This window comes from Perognathus longimembris, chromosome 11 (assembly GCF_023159225.1).
Source record: "Perognathus longimembris pacificus isolate PPM17 chromosome 11, ASM2315922v1, whole genome shotgun sequence".
NCBI lineage: Eukaryota > Metazoa > Chordata > Mammalia > Rodentia > Heteromyidae > Perognathus > Perognathus longimembris.
The window spans coordinates 26,775,300-26,787,400 of record NC_063171.1 but is presented as its reverse complement, the minus strand read 5'-3'; positions in this window follow the sequence as shown (position 1 = coordinate 26,787,400).

Sequence of the window (12,101 nt, the reverse complement as noted above, 5' to 3'; positions counted from 1 at the left end):
TCAGGACATTTAACAAACTTGTGATTATTTATTTAAAGCAGTCTATCTTTCTGTCTAAACTATTAGCTGCTAAGGTAGGCAGCCTCATTTTGTTCACTTTTATATCACCACAGCACAGTGTTTGTGGGGTCAGGTGGCGTGCGACAGGTTCTCAAATATTTGTTATTACTTATGATTAAGTATATGCAAATTGGGCTGGGGATATGGCCTAGTGGTAGAGTGCTTGCCTTGCATACTTGAAGCCCTGGGTTCAATTCCTCAGCACCACATGTATAAAAAAAAAAAAGCCAGAAGTGGCGCTGTGGCTGAAGTGGTAGAGTGCTACCCATGAGCAAAAAGAAGCCAGGGATAGTGCTCTGGCCCTGAGTTCAAGCCCCAGAACTGGCCAAAAAAAGAAAATTTAAAAAGTATATACAAATGAATTTTGTTCTGGGAATTTAGAATGTTTATTAAAGATTGGCAAATTGCAGTTATTTACGTTCTCTGAGTTTTGAATTGCACATAGTAGTGTAATCCTTGCATTCAGCAGGTTAAGGCAGGGCTTTGAATAGCACTTTGTCAGAAAGGGGGTGTGTGAGAATTTTGCAATTTTTTATGTCATCTCTACAGAACATCTGTGGCTTGATTAGATGTTATAAGAAACAACGTTAAGAATCTCTGCACAAGAAAACTATAAACGAATATTTCAATTGTGGCAATTTAAATGTTTTTGCACAAATTTTAAAAAAGAACCCCCTTTCCATGCAATTTTAGCAAGGAAGGTTTTGATTGCCTCAGATGAAATGCTTGATTAGGAAATTTCTTGTTGGCAAAAGGGATTGAAAAAATAAAAAGCATTTTGCATTTGTAACACTTTTTAGCTAAAAGAGATTTATATGGAGGCTTTGTCTTTGAGAAATCTGTGTGCTATTAGTCTTTAAATTAGACACTAAACAGTCTTGGCAGATGAATAAGAAGTTCAAATCAGATCTAGAGAGGAGTGCTTATTATTTGGGAATAATCAATGAGCTAAGTTAACAGAAGGAAACATGTAATTTAGGTTACCATCACTTCAGTTTAAGCAGAATGAATTCAGATATACCCTTAGGATTTGAGGACGCTGAGGACGCTGATGATGAAGGGCATAAAAATCAGAGCGCAGAGAGGGGAAGGGAGATCAATCCTTTCAAATGAGTAAAGGGAATTCTAAGTGAAATGGCAAATAGATGTTTCCCACAGCCCATTGTTTCCTGCCCTCATCTTCTTACATGTGAGTCAGGTCAGTGGCCATCTTAACAGAATGGGAATGTATTGGAAGAAGATGGAGTAGAGCTCACAGTTTTGAAATTCAGGAAATACAGAGATCCTAGATAGCCAGTACTATAGGTAAAGTCAACTTTGAAGTGGCCTGGTAAGGGCACCAATGCCATTGTTAGTGATGCTGGACACAAACCACTCCAGATACTGCTACCATTGGGTTGTGATGTCCTGCTAGTCTCTGGGTGCCACAGCTGCCAGTGGGATGGATTGTATCTACTTCTGCATAGCATATACCACATTCAAAGTCCCAAGTAAGAACAGATAGTTGTCCAAGCTTAGATGACTTTCCCTTACCCTAGCTGATATTGGGTATTAAGCCAGGGAACTGCAAATATCTTAACTGTCTGCTCCCTATACTAGAAGAGAGCCAACTCCACCCCATCCCCCAGCCCCAAATGGAATTCTCAGTGGAAGGAGGAGGAGATCAGAATCTCAGTAGTCAAAATATTACTAATAGCCAGGCACCGGTGGCTCACTCCTGTAATCCTAGCTACTCGGGAAACTGAGATCTCAGTTCAAAGCCAGCCTGTACAGGAAATTCCATGACATTTTCCTAATACGTGAGACTTTTATCTCCAATAACTTCTTCAGAAAAGGCAGGAAGGGGTGCAGTGACTCAGATGGTAGAGCACTAGCCTTGAGCAAAGAAAAAAAGAAAAGAATGAGGAGGAGGAGGAGGAGGAGGAGAAGGAGGAGAAGGAGGAGGAGGAAGAAGCAGAAGCTCAGGAATGCACCTAGGCCCAAGTTCAAGCCCCAGGACTTGAAATATCTATCTGTCTGTCTGTCTGTCTGTCTATCTATATATCACAATATTCGCCCATCTTTCAGGGACATGTGACAATCTTACACTATCCAATAACCACTATTACTGCATTGCTGGAGTTGTATGTAGTAGGTTAATGAACTGCCAATCTTCTGATTTAAACATACACATGCATGCATGCAGGTATAGCTACACAAACTTAGCCCTTGACTTTTTCTCTGCATGTAATATTTTGATTGAGAAAGGAAGATACTTTTGTTCCTTCTATGTTAAAGGAGATAGTGTAACTGGTATCATTAAGTGTAACCATAATATAGTCCCTAAACTCAGAGGATAAATCTAACAATAATGAATCATGATGAAGAAATCAAATTTAAGAGAGGTCAAATTCCATTATGTGGGAAGCCATGAAACACTATCTAAATGACTCATTCTCTCTTTTTTGTGTGCCAGTACTGAGGCTGGAATTCAGGTCCTTATGCTCCCACTTGACCTTTTTTTTTCACTCAAGGCTGGTACTCTACCACTTGAGCCATGCCTGCAGCTCTAAAGGACTCCTTTTAAAAAATACTGTTCTCTTACAGCTACTTGCTAAAAAAGAACAGTTTCTTTGGGACTTTATTTCTCTGTTGATCTAGCTTCCTAAGTGATTCCTTATTTTCCTTTTATTTTACTTGATAGTAGTAAACCAAGTGCATTAGAAAAACCTGCTTTATGTAGTGTTATATAGTCATATGTTCATGTGACAAACATTCACCTAGGATTACCTCTAAATACTATGCTGGTACTGTTGTTTTAGAACACTGATTTCCTGGAAGTCAGGAACTCTGTGTGTTTAATTAACTGCATCAAACATGCATCATTCCATGGAAGGTTTTTAATGATGCCATTGAGCAAAACGAAAACAACTTTTCTTATTTATGGTAGGCAAAATCTCTCCATGTAAAAATGGTATCAGACAAAGACCTTGTAGCCAAATGTAGCCCACCACTTTTTTCTCCCTGTTTTCATAAAGTTTTATTGGGACACCCTCATTCTATTATATTTACATATTATCTATAACTGCTCTTGAACTACAATGAGTTGGCTATTTGTGACAGACTGGATGGCCCACAAAGCCAAACATATTTACTCGCAAGTAATTTATTGAAAAGATTTACTGACTATTGGCTTATATTGGTGGATCTCATGTGAGATGGTCAAATGGAATCTAAGTCTAAATCTAAGAAAAGTAGATAGACCATTTTAATAACCTGTACTCATCAGTTGCCTAATATATGTCCAGCAATCTGTTAGATGTCTATGTATATTATCTCATTTTAATCTCCATAAAATTCATTTAAAAACTGTTCTTTTATAATAAACCCAAGCTTCTAAGGTTAACTTTTTAAAATAAGATAACATAGCTAGCATGTAGGATAGATCTTTCTGTCTATCCAAGATTTATGACAGTAGAAAAATACAATGGAGACAAAGACTGACTCATACCCTGTGAGAGCAGACTTTGTTCCACAGAACTGTATATATTTCTTATTATCATTGGCCATCACTGGCCTGAGTGAGAAAAACTGGCCTAAGTAGAGTTGTCAGAACTCTCCCATTGTAGTATAGCTGAGAGGAGGTAGGACATTTAAAAAAGACTTTATTTAAACCTTTAAAAAAGGAAAGGAATATTCACCTTTAATCAGAAGTCTACCATAACAGAGACTTTTTCCTCCCTGGTGCATGACCTGCTTCCCAGTGACAGAGATCATCTTAATCTCTAACATTTGGTAGTACTGGGATTTAAACTCAGCACTATGAGTAAACTAGGCAGACCTTTTACCACTTGAGGCATGCCTCTAGCCACTTTTGCTCTACTTATTTTTGAGATAAGATTTCTTTTTTTTTAAATCTGGGCTGGCCTGGACTCTGATTCTCCTAGTTATGTGTCTGGCTATAGTTAAGATGATAGGCATGCACTATCACTCCCTGGCCTTTTCCTTTCTTTTTTCAGTTAAAATGGTTTCTCATGAACTATTTTTCCCAGGCCAACCTAGAACTGAACTCTTCATAGCTAGAATTGATGGCATGGACCATTGTTGCCTGGTTTACATTGTATAATTTTTTTAAGTGGATGAATTAAGCCAGATACTGGTAACACATGCCTATAATGCTAGATACTCAGGAGGCTGAGGTCTGAGGGTGGTGGTCAAAGCCAGTCCTGGCAGACATCCATAAGACTTATCCTCAATTAACCAGAAAAATAAGATCGAACTGGAATTGTAGTTCAAGTGAGAATGCCAGCCATGAGTGCAAAAGTCAAGCAAGAGCATAGGGCTCTGAGTCCAAGTCCCAATACCAGTACATAGAATACAAAAGGTGATACATTAAAATAATTTTCAGGGCTGGAATGTAGTTCAGTAGCAAAGTGCTTGCCTAGCAAGTGTGATGTCCTGGGTTCGATCCCCAGCACCAAAAAAGAAAAGATAAAAATAAAATAATTTTCAAACTCATGGCAATAACCAGTTATGCAGGTGCATGCCTGTAGTTCCAGCTAGTTGGGAAACGGATGCATGAGTTGACATTCAGTCTGGGCTATATAGGCAAGAACTACTTTCAATCAATCAATAAATGAAATATCACAATAGGGAGATAAAAGTACCAAATCTTCCTATCTTAGATCATTTACTAATGAAGTACAGGTACATTTAATTGTGACACAAAACATATCAACCCCCCTTCAACCAGTATTTAGAATCCTGACACTCTAGATAATGACAAAATAACCTAGGTGTTTTAAAAATATGGCTAAGTCATCAAAATACTTTTAGGTTATCTAGCTTATCTACTAACTTCTTATTACGATGGGAGAGACACTTGCTCAAAATCATCATAGTCAACTGGGCATTGTGGTGTATGCCTCTAATCCCAGCATTTGGGAGGCTGAGGCATTAGGATTATGAGTTTAAGGTCAGTCTCTACTACATAAATAATTTGAAGATACCCCAGGCTATTGAGCAAAACCTGCCTAAGAATGCCTCTTTGGTTTATCGAATAACTTAGAAATCTGAAAAAAATATATAGCCCCTTAGTTACATTATACTCTTACTTAAATGGTTATGTAAGGATAAGACATGGACGTGAGTCTCCGTAACCAAGTCTGTTTCCCTCAGATCAATTTCTTGCCATCCTTGATCTCTCTGTATCACAGAGAAGACTGAATTCTAGAGTCATCTGTCTTCCTGAAGCACTCGGCTAATGGAAGCAATTCGGAGGACAGAAGAAAACAGAAGACTGGTTGTTCCTAGTCAAATCCCCTTCTTGCTGCTTCAGGTGTAAATTTGGAAAGACTGTGCTCCTTTAACTCCCCTTCCTCCCTTTAGCCTTGTGTTGATTGCTTTCTGATTGCCTCTTGTAACACTGACTCCTTGCCTCAAATTCTGTTTGTTTTAAATGGTTACAATGGCTCCTGTAACCCTGATGTAGACATTATCAGACAGTGTTACAGATAGAATAGTTTGGACAATGGATCCCTCTTCCTACTCATATTTTATCCTGGTGGAAAACCTACAATTGCATCCCCCCAACTCAAAGTTTCCAATTCTGTCATTGATACTAATACTACTGAAGCCAGGCACTGCTGGCTCACATCTGTAATCCTAGCTACTCAGGAGACTGAGATCTGAGGGTTGTGGTTCAAAGCCAGCCTGGGCAGGAAAGTTCATGAGATTTTGGTCTCTAATGAATCACCAGAAAACTGGAAGTGGTGCTGTGGTTCAAGTGGCATAGTGCTAGCCTTGAGCTGAAGAGCTCAGGGACAGTATCCAGGCCCAGAGTTCAAGCCCCAGGACCATAAATAACAATAATAATAATAATAATAATAATAATAATAATAATAATGAATTCTTTAAAAATTTTTTTTGAGTAGGGCCTCTCTTGCTCAGATGGCCTCAAACTTGAATGTCCCAGGCTAGTCATGAACTCATGATCCTCCCTCCTCTTCCTCCTGAGTGTTGGGATTATAATCATGTACTACCACATCCTGCTACCTCTAAATATTTTTGCATGCTTCAAATATACTAAAGTGTGGTCTTTAGTATTTGAAGAACCAGTTGTTCCCACAGTCTCTTCCTAAAGGAAATGTTCATCAATGGCTGCTAAAGGAAGAGTCTTGAGCATAGGAATGAATGGATGTGTTTGTTTCTCTTGACTCTATCAGGTTGCTACCACTGACTGGCTGGCTTCCGTGAGGCAAGCTGCAGTGAGCTTTGTCATCAGTCCTTTGTAACAGTCTGTCTGGTGTTTAATCTATGGATTTATAAGGCTGATCATTTTTGTTTCCTCTGGAAGAAACAGATACAAAATAAAGAAACATACAACATGAAAAAATATAAACAGTAAAAGCTGAGTAGTCAGAAACTACGAGAAAAATTTTATAGTGCAGGGGTTGCTTTATGTTAGACCCTGAGGAAATTTCTAGTTCAGAAGCTAAACTACAATCTCTGTCCCATTCGACTGCATTACATTTATTCCTATTATGTGATGTGATCCATAGAGCTTGAATTTTCCTGTTTCCTGCTTGGCAGAAACTTGTAGTTAAGATTTATCTTTGTTGTCTTTTGAAAAGTTCCCCATTTATCCTTTCAACCTGGTATAAATGGAGTGTATTTGTTTTTGGTAACCAATATAATAATCTGAAACAGAATTTTAAAAGCACCTTTATATTTTTCTAATTGTAGAGGTTATAATTATCATTATAAACAAAACATTCAAGTTTCAGATTAACTACCTAACTTTTCCAAGTTCACATAGCTTAAAGTGATGGTTTTTTGGTTTCTGTGTCAGGTACCCATTGGCCTACTCCTTCCTAATCCCTATGAACCCACACACAAACACATATAATCAGTGTTTAAATCAAGCAGTTGGAAACAGATTGCTAACATATTTACAAGATAGTCAATACTGGATATCCAAGTGTCTTTCCAGTTACATGGGAAATTTACATTTCTGAGCATCTTTTATGTTAGTGCATACCTGATGTTGAACAGTGGAAAGATGTAATTGAGTCATAACAGATATTCTGAAAACTAGGCACATAATTTATTCATTCCAAAACATTTACTGGGAAAGTACTCTGTGGTGAAATTTTTGAAGTGATAGGAATACAGAGATAAATAACATATCATCCTTTCCCATGATGAATTTTCAACCTGAAGGGGGAAAGATATATATAGCAAACAACTAGTAATAATAGAGGACAATTAGGACCACTGGACCTTGGACCAAACAAATAGGTCAGGTGAAGGTTTGGTGAAACTCCCTGAAGTGGGTAGTGAGAAGGCTTTCATTTGATGTGGGTTTGGAAGGAATATCAATACCTAAAGGATTCTACTGAGATTAAAAAAAAATTTTTTTTTTGCCAGTCCTAGAGCTTGAACTCAGGGCTTGAATACTGTCCCTGAACTTCTTTTGCTCAAGGCTTGCACTCTACCACTTGGGCCACAGAGCTACTTCTGTTTTTTTTTTCTGTTTATGTGGTACTGAGGAATTGAACCAAGGGCTTCATGCATGCTAGTTAGGCAAGTACTCTACCACTAAGCCACATTCGCAGCTCCTGTTTTTCTTTCTTAAACAGGGTTTTGCTATGAAGGCCAGGCAAGCATTGAAATTTCAATCATCAGCCTCCCAAGTGCTGAGATTTTAAATGTATACCACCTTACCCAGCTCAGGCATTGTTCTAAATGTACTAAAATAACCTTTAAGAAGTTGTACAAAGGATTTGTCATTTATCAAAGCAGTTTATGAATATATCTTGATAAATGTCACCCCTTTCAACATTCGCTTACAAGATCCTTATAAATCAGAGCATTATTATCACCGTAATACAAAAACTTGGAAACAACAGAAAGGATTAGCTGATTTCCCAGAGGTTACACATTACAAAAGTGGCAGAACTAGGAATTGAGCCTCAGGATGGGATCCAGAACCTAGACCTTTCACTGTTCTGTCAGAGTAGTAAGAGGTAAAACCACCCAATATTGCTGGATATGCAAAAAGCTGTTTCTGAGCACACCTAGTGGAGATTTTGGAATCAAACCAGAAGATCAATTTGGTTCTGCATGTTCAGAAGATGTTGTAGGTCAGAAATGTTTGTTGTAGGTCAGAGTGACTTTAAAACACTCCATTAAGGCCGGCTGGGTTCTAGTGGCTCATGGCTGTATTCCTAGCTACTCAGGAGGCTGAGATCTAAAAATCATGGTTGGAAGCAAGACCAGGCAAGAAAGTCCTAGAGACCCTATCTCCAATTAACCACTAAAAAGCCAGAAGTAGAGCTGTGGCTTAACTGGTAGAGCACTAGCTTTAAGCAAAAAAGTTCAGAAATAGAGTATAGATTCTGAGTTAAAGCTTTAGAACCAGCACACACACACACACACACACACACACACACACACACACACACACACTAAATAAATGCAAAGTAAAATTCCATCAGTGTTCTAAGTCTCTCAAAGAATACATTGGATACAGTATATTTCAATTCCTTTCAAAAATTCTCACAAAAATGCATATTCTTGGTTACGATCCAATAGCTTACTTGTATCACATATAACTTTATCTACTAAGGCAATAGAGATCTCATCATTTTAGAGCTAAGTGAAAGCATTAGGCCTTTCTTTAGTCAGAAGTTTTTGTTTATAAGGAGACATTAAATATCTCTTCAGATTCAATTAAACCTCTGGACTCACCTTTTCCCCTAGGGTTTATTTGATCTGTCTTTTTTTTTTTTTTTTTTTTTGGCCAGTCCTGGGCCTTGGACTCAGGGCCTGAGCACTGTCCCTGGCTTCTTTTTGCTCAAGGATAGCACTCTGCCACTTGAGCCACAGCGCCGCTTCTGGCCGTTTTCTTTTTCTTTTTTTTTTTTTCTAGCATTTTTTTAAAATTTTTTTTATTATTAATTAAGCAAAAAAAATTTTTTTACAAGGTGTTGTGCAACGAGGGTACAGTTACATAGTAGGGCAGTGTGTACATTTCTTGTGATATCTTACAACCTGTTTTTCCATCCCTTGTCTAGGTCAGGTAGACCCATATGCAATTTACAATGTATCAAGCACATATACAGTGTTCACAGACTTGGTCTCTACTGTCTCTCCATCTCCCTTTGTTAACAGTCATATATCAGGGAGATCATGCCCCTTTGTTTTCTGTGTTCTAGGCTTGTTTCGCTCAACATTATTTGTTCAAGTTCTGACCATTTCCCTGCGAATAACAATATTTCACCATTCCTAATCGCTATGTAGTATTCCATTGTGTATAAGTACCATATTTTTTGGATCCATTCATCTGTGGAGGGGCATCTGGGTTGTTTCCAAATTTTGGCTATTGTGAATTGTGCCGCAATAAACATGGAAGTACAAATGTCCTTTTGATATCTTGGGATTTGCTGTTTAGGATAGATGCCTAGGAGTGGTATGGCTGGGTCATAGGGTAGGACTATATTGAGCTTGTTGAGAAACCTCCATACTGTTCTCCAAAGTGGTTGTACTAATTTGCACTCCCACCAACAATGGAGAAGGGTTCCTCTTTCCCCACAGCCCCTCCAGCATTTGTTGTTTCCTGAGTTCAGAGTATAGGTCTGGCCGTTTTCTGTATATGTGGTGCTGGGGAATCGAACCTAGGGCCTCGTGTATCCGAGGCAGGCACTCTTGCCACTAGGCTATATCCCCAGCCCTGATCTGTCTTGAATTCATTTGTTTTCACAATTGCTGCCACATCATCAGATTTTTCCTCTGGAGGCTAGTCATCCTTAATTGACCCCCAGGAAAAAGCCTGAAAAGCTTTTGTTTTTGCTATAGCTCCACTTCCGGTTTTCTGGTGGAGATAAAAGTCTCACTGACTTTTCTGCCAGGACTGGCTTTGAACCACTGATCCTCAGATCTCAGTCTCCTGAGTAGTTAGGATTATAAGCTTGAGCCATGGGCACTGGACAAAGGCTTCGGGCACAGGTTCTTTTCTTTACAAGAAATAAGTAACTTTCAATTGTTATACAGAGGCAAATCCATGGTAAAAGATGACAAAAAATATTCACAAATTTTCAACAAGTTTTATAAACGATTCTTCCCGTTTTATCAAAACAAGTCAATAGGCTGGATCTAAACTAGTTCTATCATAATGTTACCCAAGACTTGCTAGTTTTATATATCATGGTTAATTAAGGAGTGCTTATGGTAGCCACTGTTTGAGTCATTGTATAAATATCAACTCCTTTGTCAGCAAAGAGGCACAGGGGGTTGGCTACTGGCCCAAGGTGACTGACTCATACAGCTCAGGTCTCAGTGATCATCAAAGACCCATGTTTTTGAGGCTTGTTTCTTAGGAAGCTACTCTTGGGAGCTGTGTCCAGATTTAAGAGGTGGGAGGCATTTTTGTTACTAAGTTTGAAGTCTTAAGTTTTAAGAGTGCCCTTGAAGATGATTGTGGGAGCCCAGTGGCTTTCTCTTTCTCTCTCTTTGCTCCCTGGCTTGTGGTAAGATGAATTGTTTTGTTCTTCCATGTACCCTGTCATGATGTGTTATCTTACCACAAGCCTCCAAACCAATGATGAACTTAAAACTTTCAAGACATGGGGTGGAAGCGTGGCTTGGGTGGTAGAGTGAAAACAGCAGATACCTAGTTCAAGTCTGGTCTTGGAAGAAAAAAACTTCCCAAGACTGCAGGCCAAAATAAATATTTCCCTGTATTAGTTTATTATCTCAGGTTATTTCTTACAATGACGCAAAGCTGACTAACACAACGACTTAATAAATCATCATGATTCATGCACAATGATTCATGAAGCTGGCTTTCTCTAAAGCCTTTGGTTTATCTTGTGAAGCCCAAATCAAGAAAGATGGCTAGACAAGGAGAATTGTGTAAAAAAGTTGGTTTTGGTTTGGTTTGAGGGAAGAATGTGAGGGTGGACACACTGTTCCTTTGGAAGTATGGCTAAAGGGCTGATTTCTCTGACAGCCTCTTTGGCAGAATACTGGGCAAGATCACCATTGCATCAGCTTTGGAGATTCAGAAATTGGATTTTCTCAGTTACCCAGACATGATGAATGTCTTGAAGACCATTAACTGTGACCCAATTCACAGGACACAGATGTCACAGCCATAATGTCATAAGGCATAGGCCCTCTATCTCGGATTCAGTCATCTTGCTATCAGAAAACCTGGGAAAACAAGAAGTAGAATTGTAGCGAAGGAAGTAGAAGATTTGGAGGTAGCATTTCCTTGAGACTGTGGGCATGCCTAATGAAATATGCCTCTCCTACACTGGGGAACACAACCTGATGGCCTGAGTACCCAAGACTAATGTCTGTCTATAGAGATCAGATTTGGGCCAACCAGTATTTGTCTTAGGAATCCTCTAGACATTAAAAACAAATAGAGCCCATACCCACATGCATGCTGCTCTGTAAAGAAATTCTAAGAGATACAATTGTGTATAAACAATTGTTTAAACACAATTGTTTATTATTCCCAGGAAGTTATAGCCTGATTGTGCAGATAAAAGTAACAAACACAAATGCCTGTGATGTAAGCTCTAGGAGAACAGAAGCCAAATAGGTCAGAAAGGAAAAAGACTATGGAGAACTAAAATCCTCAAGGATAGCTTTGGGGATGATGAGAAATTTCAAGAATGGGTTAAATGCAGATTAGTAGAAGAGAAAAATGGCACATCACAGTGATATAAAGATTACTGAAGGGAGGGCATCCTTGCAAGAAGATGCCAATGAACAAGTAGTTACTCAAGGCTGGGCCTGGTAACAACAGGCCTTCCAAGATAGAAGGGGATTTAGACAAGAAGAGTTGAGTATGCAGAACGAACAGGCATTCATGAAGGGCAGGTATGGAGCGATTTAGATCTGAGACACTGACTGACCCAACTGAGGCGGAAGGGACTGGGCAGGAAGAACTAATAATTTAGAAAGAAATCTTTTTAGATCATTCACTAGGGGGAGTTAAGGAGAAGGACAGGCTCAAAATAAAGCTATCATTTCTCCTGTGCCTACTGATG